This window comes from Pteropus medius, unplaced genomic scaffold, assembly GCF_902729225.1.
Source record: "Pteropus medius unplaced genomic scaffold, Ma_sr-lr_union100, whole genome shotgun sequence".
Lineage (NCBI taxonomy): Eukaryota > Metazoa > Chordata > Mammalia > Chiroptera > Pteropodidae > Pteropus > Pteropus medius.
In genome coordinates, this window is record NW_024344240.1 from 16,947,566 (window position 1) to 16,964,728 (window position 17,163).

The following is a 17,163-nucleotide window of genomic DNA, read 5'->3' on the forward strand; positions in this document are numbered from 1 at the left end:
CTTTTTAAAAATAATGAATGTATGTTAAATTTTGTCTAATACTTGTTCTGCGCTATTGAGATAATCATGTTTTTTTCTCCTTTTAGCCCAGCAACATAGTAAATTAAATGGGTGAAGGTTAAAATTAACCTCATATTCCTATTCTTGTAATAAACTCTACTTGGTCATGTTATATTATCCTTTTATATGTTGCTAGATTCAATTTGCTTCTATTTTGCTAATATTTTTGAAGTTATTTGTAAGGAATATTGGTTTAGAAATTTTTTAATGTCTTTGTTGAGAAATATAACCTTTTCTATTTTCTGATAACATAAAATATTGCATAAAATTGGAATATTTTATTCTTAAATGTTTAATAGAATTCAACACTGACAGCACCTAAGCCTGGAATTTTCTTCGTAGGAAAATTTTTGATAAAAATTCAATATCTTTAATAGATATAGGGATATTTAGATTGCCTGTTTCAAGTTTCATCAGTTTTGATTAAATTGTATTTTTTAGAGAATTTGTTTGTTTTATATAAGTTGTCAAATTTGTTGGCATAAAGATATTCATACTACTCTTGTTTTTCTTTTAATTTCTGTAGAAACTATAGTGTTAATCCCTGTTTCATTCTTTACATGATAATGTATTTTCTGTCTTTTGTCTTGATCAGTTTAGCTAGAGATACATTAATTTTGTTGATCTTTTAAATAATCAAATTTTAGATTTGTTATTTTCTCTATTGTTCACTGAATTCTTCTCTTTTCCTTATTATTTCTTTCCTTTCACTTTGATTTACTTTGCTCTTTTCTTCTAGCATATTAAGGTAAAACCTTAGATTATTTATTTTAGGCCTTTTTTTTTACTAATAAAAGCATTTACAGGTATAATATATTCTAATTACTGTCTTAGCCGCAATCCTACATTTTTGATAAGTTGCACTATAGTTATCCTTATGTTCAAAATATTTTATAATTTTCCTTTCGATTACTTCTTTTACTAATGAATTATTTGGAATTGTGTTCATTTAATTTTTTTTACAGCTTTAAATTTCCTCATTGCTTCTGTTTTTATAGTCTACTTAGAGTTAATATTGTAATACTTCAGGAAGAAATGTAAAAAACTTTCAGTCTTAAAGAACCATTTTCTTCCACGCTTGTTTATGGTATAGTTGCCATGCATACATTATAAACACACAAAATAATTTTATAATTTTTCTCCAGAATTTATTTGTTTTGTAATCCTCTCCAGTGCTTTCAGGTTATATTTTAAAAACTATTTTTGTTTAGTACTTGAAGTATTACCTTCAGTAGGGTCAAGTAATATAGGAGCTTATTTAGCCATTTCAGGATATATCACTTTATATACTCTTCAGTTAAGATATTGAGCAGTTTTTGACAATATTCTGATACCATATTGTACAATTCAACAGAAAACTGACATTCTCATGAACTGAGAAGGTGTACAATAATTAGGTCAACCACTGCTTTTTTTAAAATTTGGGATTCAATTTTTTGTCGTTTTTCTCTTTTGTAATACTCTGGATAACAGGAAAACTGTTGCCAATCCAGTCACCCTTGAATTCTCCAGAGCCTGAAGATGACTGAGATGATTGGTCTTTGAAAATAAAGAACATGATGATTAAAGTCCTAAAAGAGTCACCTTTGAATGCAATATATGAGATTAAATTTAAACATTTGTGACAACTAAGATACTTAATTTTTTCTCGTACTGATTCCAACTATATCATGGACTTCTGTGCCAATAAATAAAAGAACTTTAGATAAGTCAGGGATATTTAAATTAACAAAGTTTTACTTTATTGATAAGTATATGTTTTTTTCTAGTTTCTACATTAAATCTCTCCTAGAGACAGCTTTTCCTATTATTAACTCCTATCTCCTAAATCTACCTTTTGCACTAATCTGTTATCTATACTCTTAGAAAGGAAGATGAACGAAATAAAAAAGAAATATAAAAGAAACACAGTTACCACAAACTTTATTCTTATTGAAATATATTCTTAAAGAAATTTTATTCAAAATCTAAAATAAAAAGATTTTATTGAACTTCATAGTGGCACGTAGTAATAAACAAACAAAAAAAACCCCAAAACTCTTTTCTGCTAGCAGTGTTACTGTCAAAACTGTTCTATAACACCAGCAAATTTTAGGGGAAAATTTATTCCCAGTAGTGGGCTAGTATTTTCCACAGGAAACAGTGGTCAGGACTCATACTAATTTTGTCCATGGGAATTGAAAACAAGACACATTTTCGTGGTTTAGGTTACACATGGTCATTTTGGGAGCCAAAAACACTACTTTAACATCCCCCAAAAAAACTGTGATTTGAAAATATCTTTTTCTCAGGGCAGATACAGTTATAAAAAAAAGGTATTACTTTTTTTTTTTTTTAAGAAGTGAAAATTCTAATTAAAATGAACACCAATACACTGAGTTTCTTTGGAATTATTCTAAAGGGAACTGTTTTATTCTAGATAACCTTTCATATAAATTCTTTTACTGCTGCTTTTTGGTTCAGCTGAAAATTTATGTAATTTTAGAATAATAAATACCCATGATAAATGAGAGTTGTTATACATTATTTTCTTAAGAAGTTGATTGTCTTTGAACAGTACAGTTTAAAAATGTAGGTTTCTAAAACAATTCCAAGTTTTTATGTTTTTGGAATCCTGTCCATAATTTTCTTGACAATTGTAACAAAATATCATTAATATTTCACTTTAATGATATAGTGCTTTGGAGCAAAATTACAATAGAACAAAATTTCATCTCAAGAGCTGTACTGCACCCCATAATCATGCTAGACAAATTCATTACAATAGTTTTATGAGCATCAGACATGAAATTAAAGTTTGGGTCTTCTAGAAAAGAAAACATTTTTCTTCCTTTAAAAATATTACTTTTTCATTTCTGCTGTTGTTATAACCTCTAGGTTCATTAGGAAAATTCTGGATTGTTATCATAGTGATGAAATTAACTTGTTTTCTAGTTCCTACACATGAAAGATAGATTAGATTTGAGAATTAATTTTGTAAGCAATTTGCAATTAATCTTATAATTTACAAGTAATCTTCTAAGTAATCTCTGTTTTTAAAACATTATTGGGGTGATATTAATAAAATCAAATAAGTTTCAAGTATACAATTCAACAGTATGTCTTATATATATTGCATTGTATGTTCACCCCCCAAAGTTAGATTTCCTTCCGTCACCAAATATTTGACCCCCTTTTTCTGTCTGACTTACTTCACTTAGCATGATTATCTCAAGACCCATCCATGTTGTTGCAAATGGCAATATTTCATCTTTCCTTATAGCTGAGTAATATTCCATTGTATATATGACCAGATCTTCTTTATCCAATCATCTATCATAGGACACTTTGGTTGCTTCCATGTCCTGATCACCATGAATAATGGTGCAGCGAATGCCATGGTGATTATGTCTTTGTTTATAAATGTTTTTCATTTTTGGGGGGGTAAATACCCAGAAGAGAGATTGCTGAGTCATATGATAATTCAATTCTTAGTTTTTTAAGGAAATTCCATACTGTTTTCCATAGTCGTTATACTAATTTACATTCCCACCAGCAGTATATGAGGGTTCCTTTTACCCCACAACCTCTCCAACTCTTGTTATTACTTGTCCTATTGATGATAACCACTCTAACAGGTGTTGAGATGGTATCTTATTGTAGTTTTTATTTGCATTTCCCTAATAGCTAGTGAGGTTGAGCATCTTTTCATAATTCTCTTGGCCATTTGTATGTCTTCTTGGGAGAAGTGTCTGTTCAGGTCTTCTGCCCATTTTTTGATTGGATTGTTTTTTTTGTTGTTGTTGAGTTTTATGAGTTCTTTATATATTTTGGATATTAGCCTCTTATAAGAGGTGTTGTTTGCAAATACATTCTCCCATTTTGAGGGTTCCGTCTTTGCCTTGTTAATGGTTTCTTTTGCTGTGCAAAAGATTTTTAGTTTGATATAGTCTCATTCATTTATTTTTGCTTTTACTCTCCTTGCCTTTGAGGTCAAATTCATAAAATCTTCTCTAAATCCAAGGTCTGTGAATTTAATACCTATTGTTACTTCTATGTAATTTATTGTTTTAGGTCTCATATTCTGGTCCTTAATCCATTTTGAGTTAATTTTGATGTGTGGTGATAGACAACAGTGTAGTTTCATTCTTTTGCAGGTGGCTTTCCAATTTTCCCAGCACCATTTATTGAAGAGGCTTTCCTTTCTCCATTGTATGGTTTTGGCTTCTTTGTTGGAAATTATTTACCCATACATGTGGCAGTTTACTTCTGGACTCTCAATTCTGTTCCATTGATTTGTGTGTCTGTTTTTCTGCCAATACCATGTTGTTTTGATTATTGTCACTTTGTAGTATAATTTAAAGTCAAGCAGAGTGATACTTCTGGCCTTGTTTTTTTTATCTCAGGATAGCTTTTGCTATTCAGGGTCCTTTTCGCTTCCACATAAATCTGATGATTTTTTGTTCTATTTCTTTAAAAAACGCCATTGAGATTTTGATGGGGATTGCATTAAATCTGTATAATACTTTAGGTAATATGGTCATTTTAATTATGTTGGTGTTTTCAAATCCAAGAATAGGGATTATCTTTTGTGTGTTCTTCAGTTTCTTTTAATAATGTCTTATAGTTTTCAGTGTATAGTCCTTCACATTTTTTGTTAAGTTTATTCCTAAGTATTTTATTTTTTTTGTTGCAACTGCAAAAGGAATTTTTTTCCATTTATTTTTCTGAAAATTCATTAGAGTATAGGAATGCTATGGATTTTTGAATATTGGTTTTGTATCCTGAAACTTTACTAAGAACTATTAGAAATAATAAACAAATACAGTAGAGTCATTAGGGTTTTCTCTATAGAGAATCATGCCATCTATACAAAGTGACAATTTGACTTCTTCATTCCCTATTTAAATACCTTCTAAGTAATTTCTAAGACTCTTCTGTCACTTATTCTAATGAAACTACAAAATTCAGATGAGTCTTGTCTCCATTCTAGTTCTCATATGATGCTTTACTTCTCTTCATCCCTTCCATTGTAGTTCATAACAGAAGATTCAGAATAAAAGGATCAATTCCATGGAGAAGTTAGAAGACAATTAGCAGGTCTAGAATTTTTTTCCTGTATCTAAGGCAATGATCAAGCTTAGTGGAGATCAACAACTACTGCCCACACCATTCCTACCCAAAAGACAGAGAATTTCCTGAGTGATGGTAGAAGCTGAGGAGAAGCTTATGTGGTAGTAATAGAGGCAGCAGAAGGGATAGAAATACAGATAGAGAAATCAGAAGAAGACTGGTTGACAGCATCATGATCAAATTCTGCCATGTATATACCTTTGGCAATTGTCTACATTTTTATACATACCCTGGTGGAAGAGAGTATTTATTTATTTATTGTTTTCCTGTTTTTATTCATTTTATGTCAGACTGGTTTCTTACCCCATTAAGTCAGCATCGTCTAAAATATATTCATAGTTTTATTTACAGCATCGTCTAAAATATATTCATAGTTTTCATAACCTCTACAGTGACTTAAAAACATTTACTGAATGCCTACCTTTGCCAGGCATAGTGCTAACTGCAAAAACAAAGGAACCAAACATATATTTGGGTACTTATGTGACAGGCATTATTCTAAGTTCCCCTGTAAAGATACCTTCCTATGAGGTCATGTGATTATTAGCATCCTAGAAGCCACAGTATATCCCAAATCACCTGGAATTAAGTAACTACTTAGGGTAGCCACATACTCTCTCTCTAAAGTAAGTTTGCTAAACCATTACCGATATACTTCAGCATAACCCAAGGATACAATACAATTACTGCTGTTAAGGACCTCATATATTTGAATCAAGTGGAAAATGTGTTTCTCTTAGTGATGTGAGCCATGAATGCTAAATGTTTGTCTCTGGGTTAGAGCCTCTGCCCGTGTGATCCTACAGCAGTTGCACCTCGCTAACCCATCTGTATTTCCCACTGGACTGTCAGCTCCTTGAGGGCATGCGTTCTATGTTACTCACTATTGTGCCTCTAGTGCTTGCACAAGGAATAGTATTTCAATATTTATCTGAAGTTAGAGATACCTGGAGCACAATCACTTTTCATAGCTGAGTGACTTTGGGCATGCTATAGAATCTCTTTACCTTCTCTCTCTGAAATAAAGATAATGCAAATCTATGTCATTGGTTTGTAGTGAGCAGTAAACAAGATAAAATATGTAGAATGCATGCAATATGCAATATTCAATAAAAATAAGCTGTTGGTTGCCTCATGAGGGTAAATTTATTCAATAAAACTTAATTATTGAATAATTCCATGCAATACTTACTATTTTGGTGTGGTTTCTGAAGATAATTATGGGTAAATAATGACATTTTCTTTCTGCCCTCTTTTTGTCTTCCCTAGAAATTGGAGTGGGTCTCAACAATAACTAAATTTTCTTAAGTTCAAAACCACAACTTTGATGATGTCTTTACACATATGAAGAGGTAATAATCTGCCAATAGCCACTGTACATTACATAGGTGTTATAAAGCCATGGGGAAAGCCAGGCTTTTCTACCTTTCCATCTGCTTTCTTGACTTTGCACATTGCCATCACTGCCTTATCAATGCATAGCCTTTTTTTCTATTTTCTTGTTCTGTTCTGACTCCAAGTCTTAGAAGGTAAAATTTTATGTTTTACCACTTCACAACCAGTGGTTTGCCTTCTATGTCACACAAGGGTTCATAGGAGACCATAGCCCTAAAAACAATAGCTACCATTTCTTGAGAACTTATGTTGTACGTCCTATGCTACACATTTTAAATACACTATCTCATTTAATCCTTACCATACATATGTGTCTATTACTGGTATTATTTCTATTTTAGAGATAGAAGAAGCTAAGTTGCAGAGCTTGTTCATGGTCAAAAAGCTACTAGGTAATGGAGCTTCTATTTTTCCTAAGTCTTCTATATACTCCACTATTATCACTGCTGAAGGAGAGGGCATTGTTTCTACAGATGCTTAGATGATGGAAAATAAGCCAATTGAGAAGATGCATTCTGAAGATAGAGAAAGAAAGCATAATGAAAACTTTATAAAGCATACAAGATGTTTGCTTGTGCTCATGTAAATCAATATACAAAAGGAAGGGTCAGAAACTTCAGGAATAAATAATTAACTAAAAATGATTTTAAGTATTCTTTCAAATCCAAATGAAGCTTCTTCTTTCAACTCTACACAAAACCTGTCCTAATATTTATAGATAACCTGACCTTAAATAACCTCATCGATCTCCTCAGGAAAAAGGAGAGATCTTTATATATCTTTGAAAGAAATGAGTAAGTTGAATTTAATGAAAAAAAAAAAAGAGGGGGTTTGGGAAAATTGAGGCAAGGAGCATTATTTCTATAATTAGTAAAGTAAAATAAAGTAAAATATATAACCATTATCATATTATGTTGTTTACTTTTAATAACTTTTAATTTTAAAACAGTTTTAGATTTACAGAATTATTACAAAGCTAGTACAGAGAGTTCCTATACACTCCTCAACCAATTTCAATGTTATTAACATTTTATATCACTATAGTACATTTGTCACAATTAATGAACAGATATTGATAATTATTAATAAAGCCCACTCTTTATTCATATTTCCTCAGTTTTTCTCTAAAGCTATTTTCTGTCCCAGAATGTCATCCTGGATACCACATTACATTTAGTTGTCACATCTCCTTAAGCACTTCTTGATTGTGACTAATTTCTCAGATTTTCTTTATATTTGATGATCTTGACAGTTTTGAAATTGATTGGTTGGGTATTTTTTAAAATGTTTCTCAATTAGGATTTGTCTGTTTTTTTTCCCCCTTATGATTAGATAGAGATATTGATTATTTTAGAATATGTAAACATAAACTAGTCAGCATTAACAAAGTCTGTGGTACCGAAAGTTACAAAATGTCCAGGAAATGGAATGAGTTCTTGGTTAAAGGGAAAGGGATTTGATCTTCTTTAGAACTTTATTCTCCAAAGCTATCAGGTTAATAAAATGGACTGAGAAGTACTGCTGTTTAAAATGCTGGGACTCAAAGATAGGTTACAGGTAGGTCACAGAGAGAAAGAGAATGGTGGCGAAGTTTACAGATATATAAGACTGTACAAAGAGGTTGCTTTGGGATTGGAGAGTACAAAGTTACCAGAGTATCCAGACAGTGCATAGATACATGCAATCAAGGATAGCACTGTGATTTCACTGTAATTTTTGAAATAGGGCTTTTGACAAAACGGGATATTCATCTGTAGAATCTAGCTCTCTGAGGAGGAGTTCAGAGGCCAGAGTTTTTCTTGCTGTCTAAAGTCTTCATCAAGACTTTTATCCCAGTAGAAGAAGAAAATGTAATGGAGAAACCAAGGCAGAGATCTTATCATGGAGCCTACAACACATGGCAGGAATGAGGAATGAGCCTGAAATTCCATAGACACAATGGTAGAAGTTTGATTCAAGAAAGCCAGGCTCTCAGCTTAAGGGTAGCCAGGTACATAACACAACCCTCCTACCCTCAATATCCTATCCTGCAAGCGTAGGTTAGCATTAAGTGGTTTCCTGGCTGGAGCAGACCTACCAGTCTATGGTCTTGGGTGCTTTCAGATGTGTTCTGGCAAAGAGATGCTAATGTTTGATTTATAATGAGTTCCTGCAGGATGGCTCTGGGGACTTGGGGGTATCTGTATATTTCCATTTTCTCTGTCCCTTTCTAAGAGGTGGATTTGATTTGGTGAATGAGAAACCTTCACTTTTCTTTTAAATATTAATGGGTCTGCATTGATTTTCATCCAGACTCCATATCAAAGCCTGGGTAATGTTTGGACACATGCTGGTCCACTTAAAGTACAATAATTATTCATTGAAAACCGGGATGTAGTTATGTACATTCATATAAAATATTCAATTTGTGAATGTAAAAAATATTTATGAAAGTAAAATCTATAAGAATTGAGTAGTAAGGACACTTTTATTCCCCTCAACAGTTAAAATATGTAAATTATGTATTATTTTAATATAGTAAATTGAACTAAATATTGAATATACACAATGAAAATGATTATCAAAAATAATTTTCACCTTGTAGTTTAGTTCTCTTAGATTTCTTAAAAACGTCCTTAAAGCTTAGTTTTCTTAGCTTTCTCAGTAGACAGAAGAAATTATTTTAATGCTGGGCAGAAAGATTTACTGATGGTGCTTTTGTAGGAAATTTAAAAGGAATTTTGTAGGAGATAGAGCAGATGATTAGCTGCTGATTCAAGAATAGTTAATTAACCCTTCTGTAAATATGGGTAAGGGATGTTGAATATAAACTTTTATTTCTTGACATAGACAATGAGTAATATACTATATTTCTGTTAAATTTCTATGAATTTTTGAACTTTTTTTTTTTTGTCTACAGCACCTGTATTTCTAGGTGGTCTCCCAACCAAGTACTAACTATGCCTGACCCTGCTTAGCTTCTGAGATCAGACAAGATTGGGCACGTTCAGAGTGGCATGGCCATAGACAATAGGAATATTTTAATACTGATCTCTATACGTTTAACTATCTCTGCATTTTTCCCATTGTGACCCTTTAATTTCTGGATGACATCTGTTTGTTCTCCATAACAGGTCTTGTTTTAGTCACTATTTTTGATGCTGTATATCTAGCATTTTAAATATGTTTTAAATTTGTTATTTTTTCTTCTAGTTCGTACAGATTGAATACAGCACAATGAGTGGCTGATTAATGCTAAAGTTTAGTGAGTTTACAAGCTTGATCATTTAAATCTTTGACTCAATTGTATTATCACTAATATCAGTAGTTTTATTTGCTCACTATAAATATAAAAATAAAAAAAATATTCATATAAGTATTTACAAAATACAAGACTGATAGAGCTGGTGGAATTTATACACACATCCAGTTTTACTGCATAGGTAACTTTCCTTTGAGATCACGTAGCATCGTGAGCTTAAATTTTTTTACATATTATTAAAATTATTATCCTAATTAGCATTATTCATAGACTCCATATATTCCTTGAGTACTGGGATATTTATTTCGTCTGTGCATCGTTATTAAATACTAATGGCTGGTAATGTAATTCTTAAATAAATATTTGTTTAAAGTAACACTAATGAAAGCGTCATTTGTAAGATACTTAGTATGTGCTAAGCATTGTGTTGGGTAAATACATATTATACATATATCCATGTGTTTTCTAAATTAGTTCTAGCTAACCCTCACAAAATCCCAGTGTTGGCATTATATGTTTTAGATAAGAAAATCACAGCTCTCTCCACTCTGCCATGCTGCTCAAATGAAAGACGGCTTAAATGAATGGTGTAGAACATGTTTGCCTCCCTCAGAGATTTTAAGTTCTAGCTCTTAACCTTTTTCTTCCTACTCACAATTTAAGAATTTCACATATGCTTTTTAGAATGAATTCTATACATTCTGTAATTAGTATATATTTTTTATTTCAAACCCATTTTGTTTTTCCAGGTTAAGTCTTTGTTTCATCTCACTGGCTAATTCTTGAGTTTGATTTCAAATACGAATATATGTAAATATATATAAATATATATAAATATATATAAATATATAAAATATATATATGCATACACACAGGTGAAATTATACATGCGTGGAAAATATATGTGTATACAAATTTTATATGTATAGTAAATAGATCCATTTCCTCTTTCCTTTGGTAATAGAATCCTTCAAGTTATACCAGATGCATGGCCACCCAGTTACAAATATTTCCTAGTCTGCTTTGCAGCTAGGTAAGTCTTGTGACTGCATCATTCAGTATGTGCATTATACGTGATGCCTACAATTTCCAATGAGTCTTTTTAAAGAAGATGATACTTTTCTCCTGATGCTCTATTTTTTTTTCCCTAAAATCTCCCCACTGGATTACCATATGAGAGAAAATAAATCTCTGTTATACTTAAGCCATTGTGTTTTTGAGAATCTTATATTACAAAACTTTATCATACACACACACATAACTGTACAATACATATATGTAAATATATAATACAAATATGTAACAAGAGTATATTTAATATATTAAATATAATACATATATAATTCTCAATTATTAAAAATAGTTTTACTTATTGGCTGTCTGGAATGGAATGCAGCTTTCTAAAACTTTTTTTATCCCAAACTAAAGGATTGTATTAATTTTGCTGAGGAAGAACTCAAGAATTTTTGGTTTGATTTATATCTGCAGTACAGGGTCTAAGACACTCTATCTTAATTCCTAGTTATTTGTTGTAGCTTCTGTACAGTATTTGCTGTAATAGATTTCAACTCTGGTCTACTAAAACAGAATTTGTAAGTTTGCCTTACTATTCATGATAATGAAATATATGGTAATATGGAAATCTCTTTTACGTGCAAAGAGAAAATTCTCATGGAGATTTGTTGAAATAACAGAAGATAGGAGAATGAATTTTAATTTAGGGAGTAAATAAAGATGTGGTAATTTTATTTTACTGTGAGCCATGCTACTTTTCATTTCTCTTCTCTTTTCCCAAGTTACCTTTTAATAATTCATGCTTGTAGTTTGTAATGCATCAGTATTACAGCAAAAACTACAGAAAATTATAATCTATACTGGATGCACTAGAAGTCATAAATTTATTTTAGTTCTAAGTAATTAAAAGATCGAAAAGTATTGACTAATTGGTGTTTATTTCAGAATCAGCTAGCTAATCAAAGAGATTTTGATTGCAGAAAACATAGGAGAAATAATATTATTTAAATATCCATCAGCAGCTGCAAAACAGTTTGAGGTGCTGAAGAATACTTCTATATTTCTAGAGATTTTCTAAAATATTATTCATTATGCATATTTTCCCATATTTTTAAACTATACAAAGGGTTATATCTAAAAAACACAAAAACAAAAATTCTGTCACATTTGTTACAGTTAGAAAATTGTGAAAATGTAGAATTTTTATCTTTTTAAGTATTCTGGATACAAACATGCTATGTAGAAAATTATTTTCAGATATTTTTCTAGTTTTTGTTTAAATTATTTTCAACTATATTTAAATTCCTCCCACTATTATGTAAGAAATAAAAGAAAATGTATTTCATGAGATTGCAAGTGATCTATTTTTGTGTTCTCACTAGACAAATCTAGAAACAATGCATTACAGTTATTAGCAATTGTCTAGTTGAGAATTATAGGATTGGTAACTTTAGAGTAAATAACTAAGAAATAAAAATATAAGCTTACTGATATTTTATTTTATTTATTTATTTTAATATAAATAATCACTGAGACAAAATAGTCAGCCTTTCCTGAAATATAGTCTGTGATAAATAAAATGTAAATACATATCATGATGCACATGTGCGTGCACGTGTGTGTTTGGGTGTGCAGGTTTATAGGAAACAAAGTTAAGGATTTACATTTATTTTTCATCTAATTTATTCTAGTCATTTATTTTCTCATTTATTCTTCATAAAAACTCTGAAAAATAGTATTTTTAAAAGTGTGGTCTAAAATATTTTTGTGAGAGGTTAAACAGGGGGACTTCTCAAAAGTCACTGAGGAGAACTTTAAAATTTTGTGCTTCTATATTGATATTAAAGTGAATAGAAACATATTCTACTATATATATGTCTTATATTCAAATACATTGTGTTTATAACCAAGGCCATTATTTGCTTATTTTAACCATTCTGAGTTAATGAGTAAGGGATCAAGATCAACTTATGACACAGTCAGTAGTGGTGATTAATATGAAGGAAAAATGTAGCAGTGTAAGGCAAAAAAAAAAAAAAACAATAATTTTTTGTAGAGGATAGTTAGAGTTTTGTGGAGAAGTGGCACCTTTACAGAGCTGAAATGAGTTGTGGGAATACATGGGGCAAGAGATTTTGTGAGCAAAGGGAGCAGCAAATGCACAGACCCTGAGGTAAGAACATGCTTAGAATATTTAAGGAAAAAGGTAAAGGTTAATGTAGGTATGGAGAGTAAGCAAGAAAGACAGAAAAAGATGATGGGAAGTTTTGTATCAGTTCTAGAAATCCACTCCATGTGTCTCAGAGAGGGGCCAGGTCAGCTAGGAAAACAGGGTACTTTTTTCTTTGGACAAAGGCATTTTCTGCTCCTAGGGATAGGCTGCCCAACAGAGGCATCTTTCTAATTAGTCCACCTACAGGGTGCTCGTTTCACATCACACAAAGTTGGGAACTTCCCGTCAAGATGGCAGGGTATGTAAATGCTATACTAGCCTCCTCCTACTATCATATCAAAATTACAACTAAATTATAGAACACTCATCAGTAAGAACCACTGGAAGACTAGCTGAACTTCATTTCTATAACTAAGGATGTAAAGAAGAAGCCACGATGATACTGGTAGGGGGTGGGGAAGAGATGTAGATACTGGTAGGGGGTGGGGAAGAGATGTAGAATGTAGGTGTGGCAATTAAGAATTGGGAAGGATATCTCAGCTGCAAGGTATCCCTTGAGGTGTGAGGGGTCCTAACCCCTCAACAGGCTCCCCAGCCCAGGACATTAGTGTCAGGAAGAGGAGTCTCCATAACATCTGGCTATGGAAACAAGCAGGGATAGTGTCTCAGTGAGATGGAGGGCTAACAGAGTCACGGACTCACTCTCAAACTCACTCCAAGCTGCAGCAGGTGAGTGCCAAATTTGTGCTATCCATTAAAGTGTCTAACACCTTTTGCTTTGCCCTGATGATTCCCTGAGACCTTGGCCCACCAAGTTCATGTGCCTGGCCCGAACCTATTCCAATGGCTTTTTCACACATGTGGCCTGTCTTGGCTCATGCTGTAGACTTTCTCAAAATCTTTTAAACCTCAAAAAAGAAGCAGGTGGCCTTGACATGCCCAGTACATCTTGCTAAGTGGCTCCAAGCCCAGCACAAGCAACGACTGGTTTCAACTTGCATTTTAACTCCCATCAGGTGACCCAAGCCTGACATAAGCGGTGGTCAGCCTTGGCTTGGAACATAGCTTCTACAAAGTGGCCAAAAACCTGGCGCAAGTGGCAATTGGCTTCGGCCCACATTGTGGTGTGCGCCAAAAAGTCCCAAGCTCAGCGCTAGTGGCAGCTGGCCTAGGTTCACAGGATAGCCTCTCCCAAGCACTCTGAGCCCAGCAACAGCAGCAATGAACCACAGGTCACTTTATAGCTCTTACCAGTCTGCCCCAAAACAGGCACAAGTGGCTGCTGACCTCGACCTGTACCAGAGCACTTCTGAAGATTCAAAACCAACACACCCAGTGGCTAGATTCAGACGACACCAGAGCACTACCCTACCAGCTCCACAAATAACACATCCACGTGGCAGACTCAGCTGGCACCAGAGCCCTGCTAAAGCAACTCTGTCTCCTTGGGGTTGGTCCCTGCACAATAGCACATCTATTATAGTCACAGACAGCCTCACAGCCAGTAAGCCTGCGGGTTAATCCAATCTGCTGGGATGCTAATAGGAATCAAGGCTCAACTATAACAAAGGGCACATACAACCCACACAAGGGATGCCCCTGGAGAACCCAACTCAGTGACCAGGGAAACTGACCAGGTCCCACAAGACACCTACTAAGGCCAAGACTGGGAGATGTAGCAGATTTACCTAATACATAGAAACAAACACAGGGAGGCAGCCAAAATGAAGAGACAAAGAAACATGTTCCAAATGAAGGAACAGGGCAAAACTCCAGAATAAGAACTATATGAAATGAGACAAACTATCTACTAGATGTAGAGTTCAAACATTGATTAGAAGGATGCTTAATAAACGTAGGGGAAGAATTGATGAACTCAGTGAGAACTTACACAAAGAGATAAAAACCATTAAAAAGAACCAGTCAGAAATGAAGAATACAATAACTGAAATGAAGAATACATTAATGGGAATCAACAGTGGATTAGATGAAGTAGAAGATTGCATCAGCAATTTAAAAGGTAAGGTAGCAGAAAATACCCATTCAGCACAGTAAAGAGAAAAAAGGAATTAAAAAAATGAGGACAGTTTAAGAAACCTCTGGGACAATATCAAACATAACATTTGCATCATAGGGGCACCAGAGAGAGTGAGAGAGCAAGGGATTGAAAATGTCTTTGAAAAAATAATGACTGAAAACACCCCTAACCTGCAAAGGAAATAGACATACAGATCCAGGAAATACAGAGAGTCCCAAACAAGATGAATCCAAAGAGGTCCAAACTAAGATACATTATAATTAAAACAGCAAAGGCAAAAGTCAAAGAGAGAATCTTAAAAGTAGCAAGAGAAAAGCAGTTAGTTACATACAAGCGAGTTCCCATAAGACTGTCAGCTGATTTCTTAAAAAAGCTTTGCAGACCAGAAGGGATTAACACAAAATATCCAAAGTGATGAAAATTAAAGATATACAACCAAGATTACTCTACCTAGCAAGGTGATAATTTAGAACTGAATGAGAGATAAAGAGTTTCCCAGACAAGAAAAAGCTAAAAGAGCTCATCATCACTAAACTAGTATTACATTAAATGATTAAGTAATCATAACATTTAACAAGAAATAAATATTAAAGAGACTTATTAGGTAGAAAAGAAAAGATTAAAATATGAATAAGAAAATATAGGAAAGAAAAAAAATTTTACCAACAAAGGCAAACACTTAGGAAAAGCAGTGGATTAAACAATTATAATGCTAGTACGAAGGTTAAAAAGTGAAAGTAGGAAGATCATCTGTAATTACAGTAAAAAAAGTAATGGATACACACAAACACACACACACACACAAGAAATAAACAATGATGATACATAAATGTACAGGGGGTGAGTAAAATTATAGTGATTTTAGAATGTGTTCAATCTTAAGTAACCATTAATTTAAAATAGATTGATGTAAATATGGTTTGGTATATATGAAGCACATGGTAACCACAAGCCAAAAAACAATAGATATACAAAAAATAAAGAGAAAGGCCTCCAAACATAACACCATAGAAAGTCATCACATGCAAGAGAATAAGAAAAGAACAGAAATCTAAAAAAAAAAAAAAAAAAAATCAGAACACAATTAATAAAATAGCAATAACTACATACCTATCAATAATTACTTTAACTGTAAAGGGACTATTTGCTTTAATCAAAGCCACAGTGTGGCTGAATGAATAATAAAAAATAAACAAGCAAACAAAAAAACAAAAACAAGACCTGTATATATGACGCCTATGAGAGACCCACTTCACATTGAAAGACACACACAGATTTAGGGTAAAGGGATGGAAAAAATATATTTCATGGAAATGGAAATGAAAAAAAAAAAGGCTCTGGTAGCAATACTTACATCAGACAAAAGAGATATTAAAACAAGGGCTGTAATAAGAGACAAAGAGCATTTCATAATGATAAAAAATCAATCCCACAAGAGGATATAACTCTTGTAAACGTCTAAGCATCCAACATAAGAGCATCTAAATATATAAAGCAAATATTGACAAACATAAAAGAAGAGATCAAGAGTAAAACTGTAATAGTGGGGAACTTTAACACTCCATCAATGAATAAATCATTCAGACAGAAAATTGGCAAGAAAAATATGGCATTAAATGACACTTTAGACCAGATAGTTAATTGATATTTATGGAACATTTCACCACAAAGCAGTAGAATATATATTCTTTTCAAGTGCACATAGAATATTTTCTGGAATAGACTACATTTTAGGACATAAAATAAATGCTACTAAATTTAAGAAGATTGAAATCATATCATCATCTTTTCCAATCACAATGGTAATAAAACTAAAAATCATGTACAAGAAGAAAACTGAAAAACACAAAAGCACATGGAGGCTAAAGAACATGCTACTAAACAATGATTGGGTTAGCAATGAGATCAAGAAAGAAATCACAAGATACCCTGAGAGAAATGAAAGTGAAAACACAATGATCCAAGATCTGTGGGACACAGCCAAAGCAGTTCTAAGAGGAAGATTTATAGCAATGAATGTCTACATCAAGAAACAAGAAAAATCTTAAATAAACAAACTAAACTTACACCAAAAGAAACTAGAAAAAGAACAAACAAAGGCCAAAGTGAGTAGAAGGAAAAAAATAATAA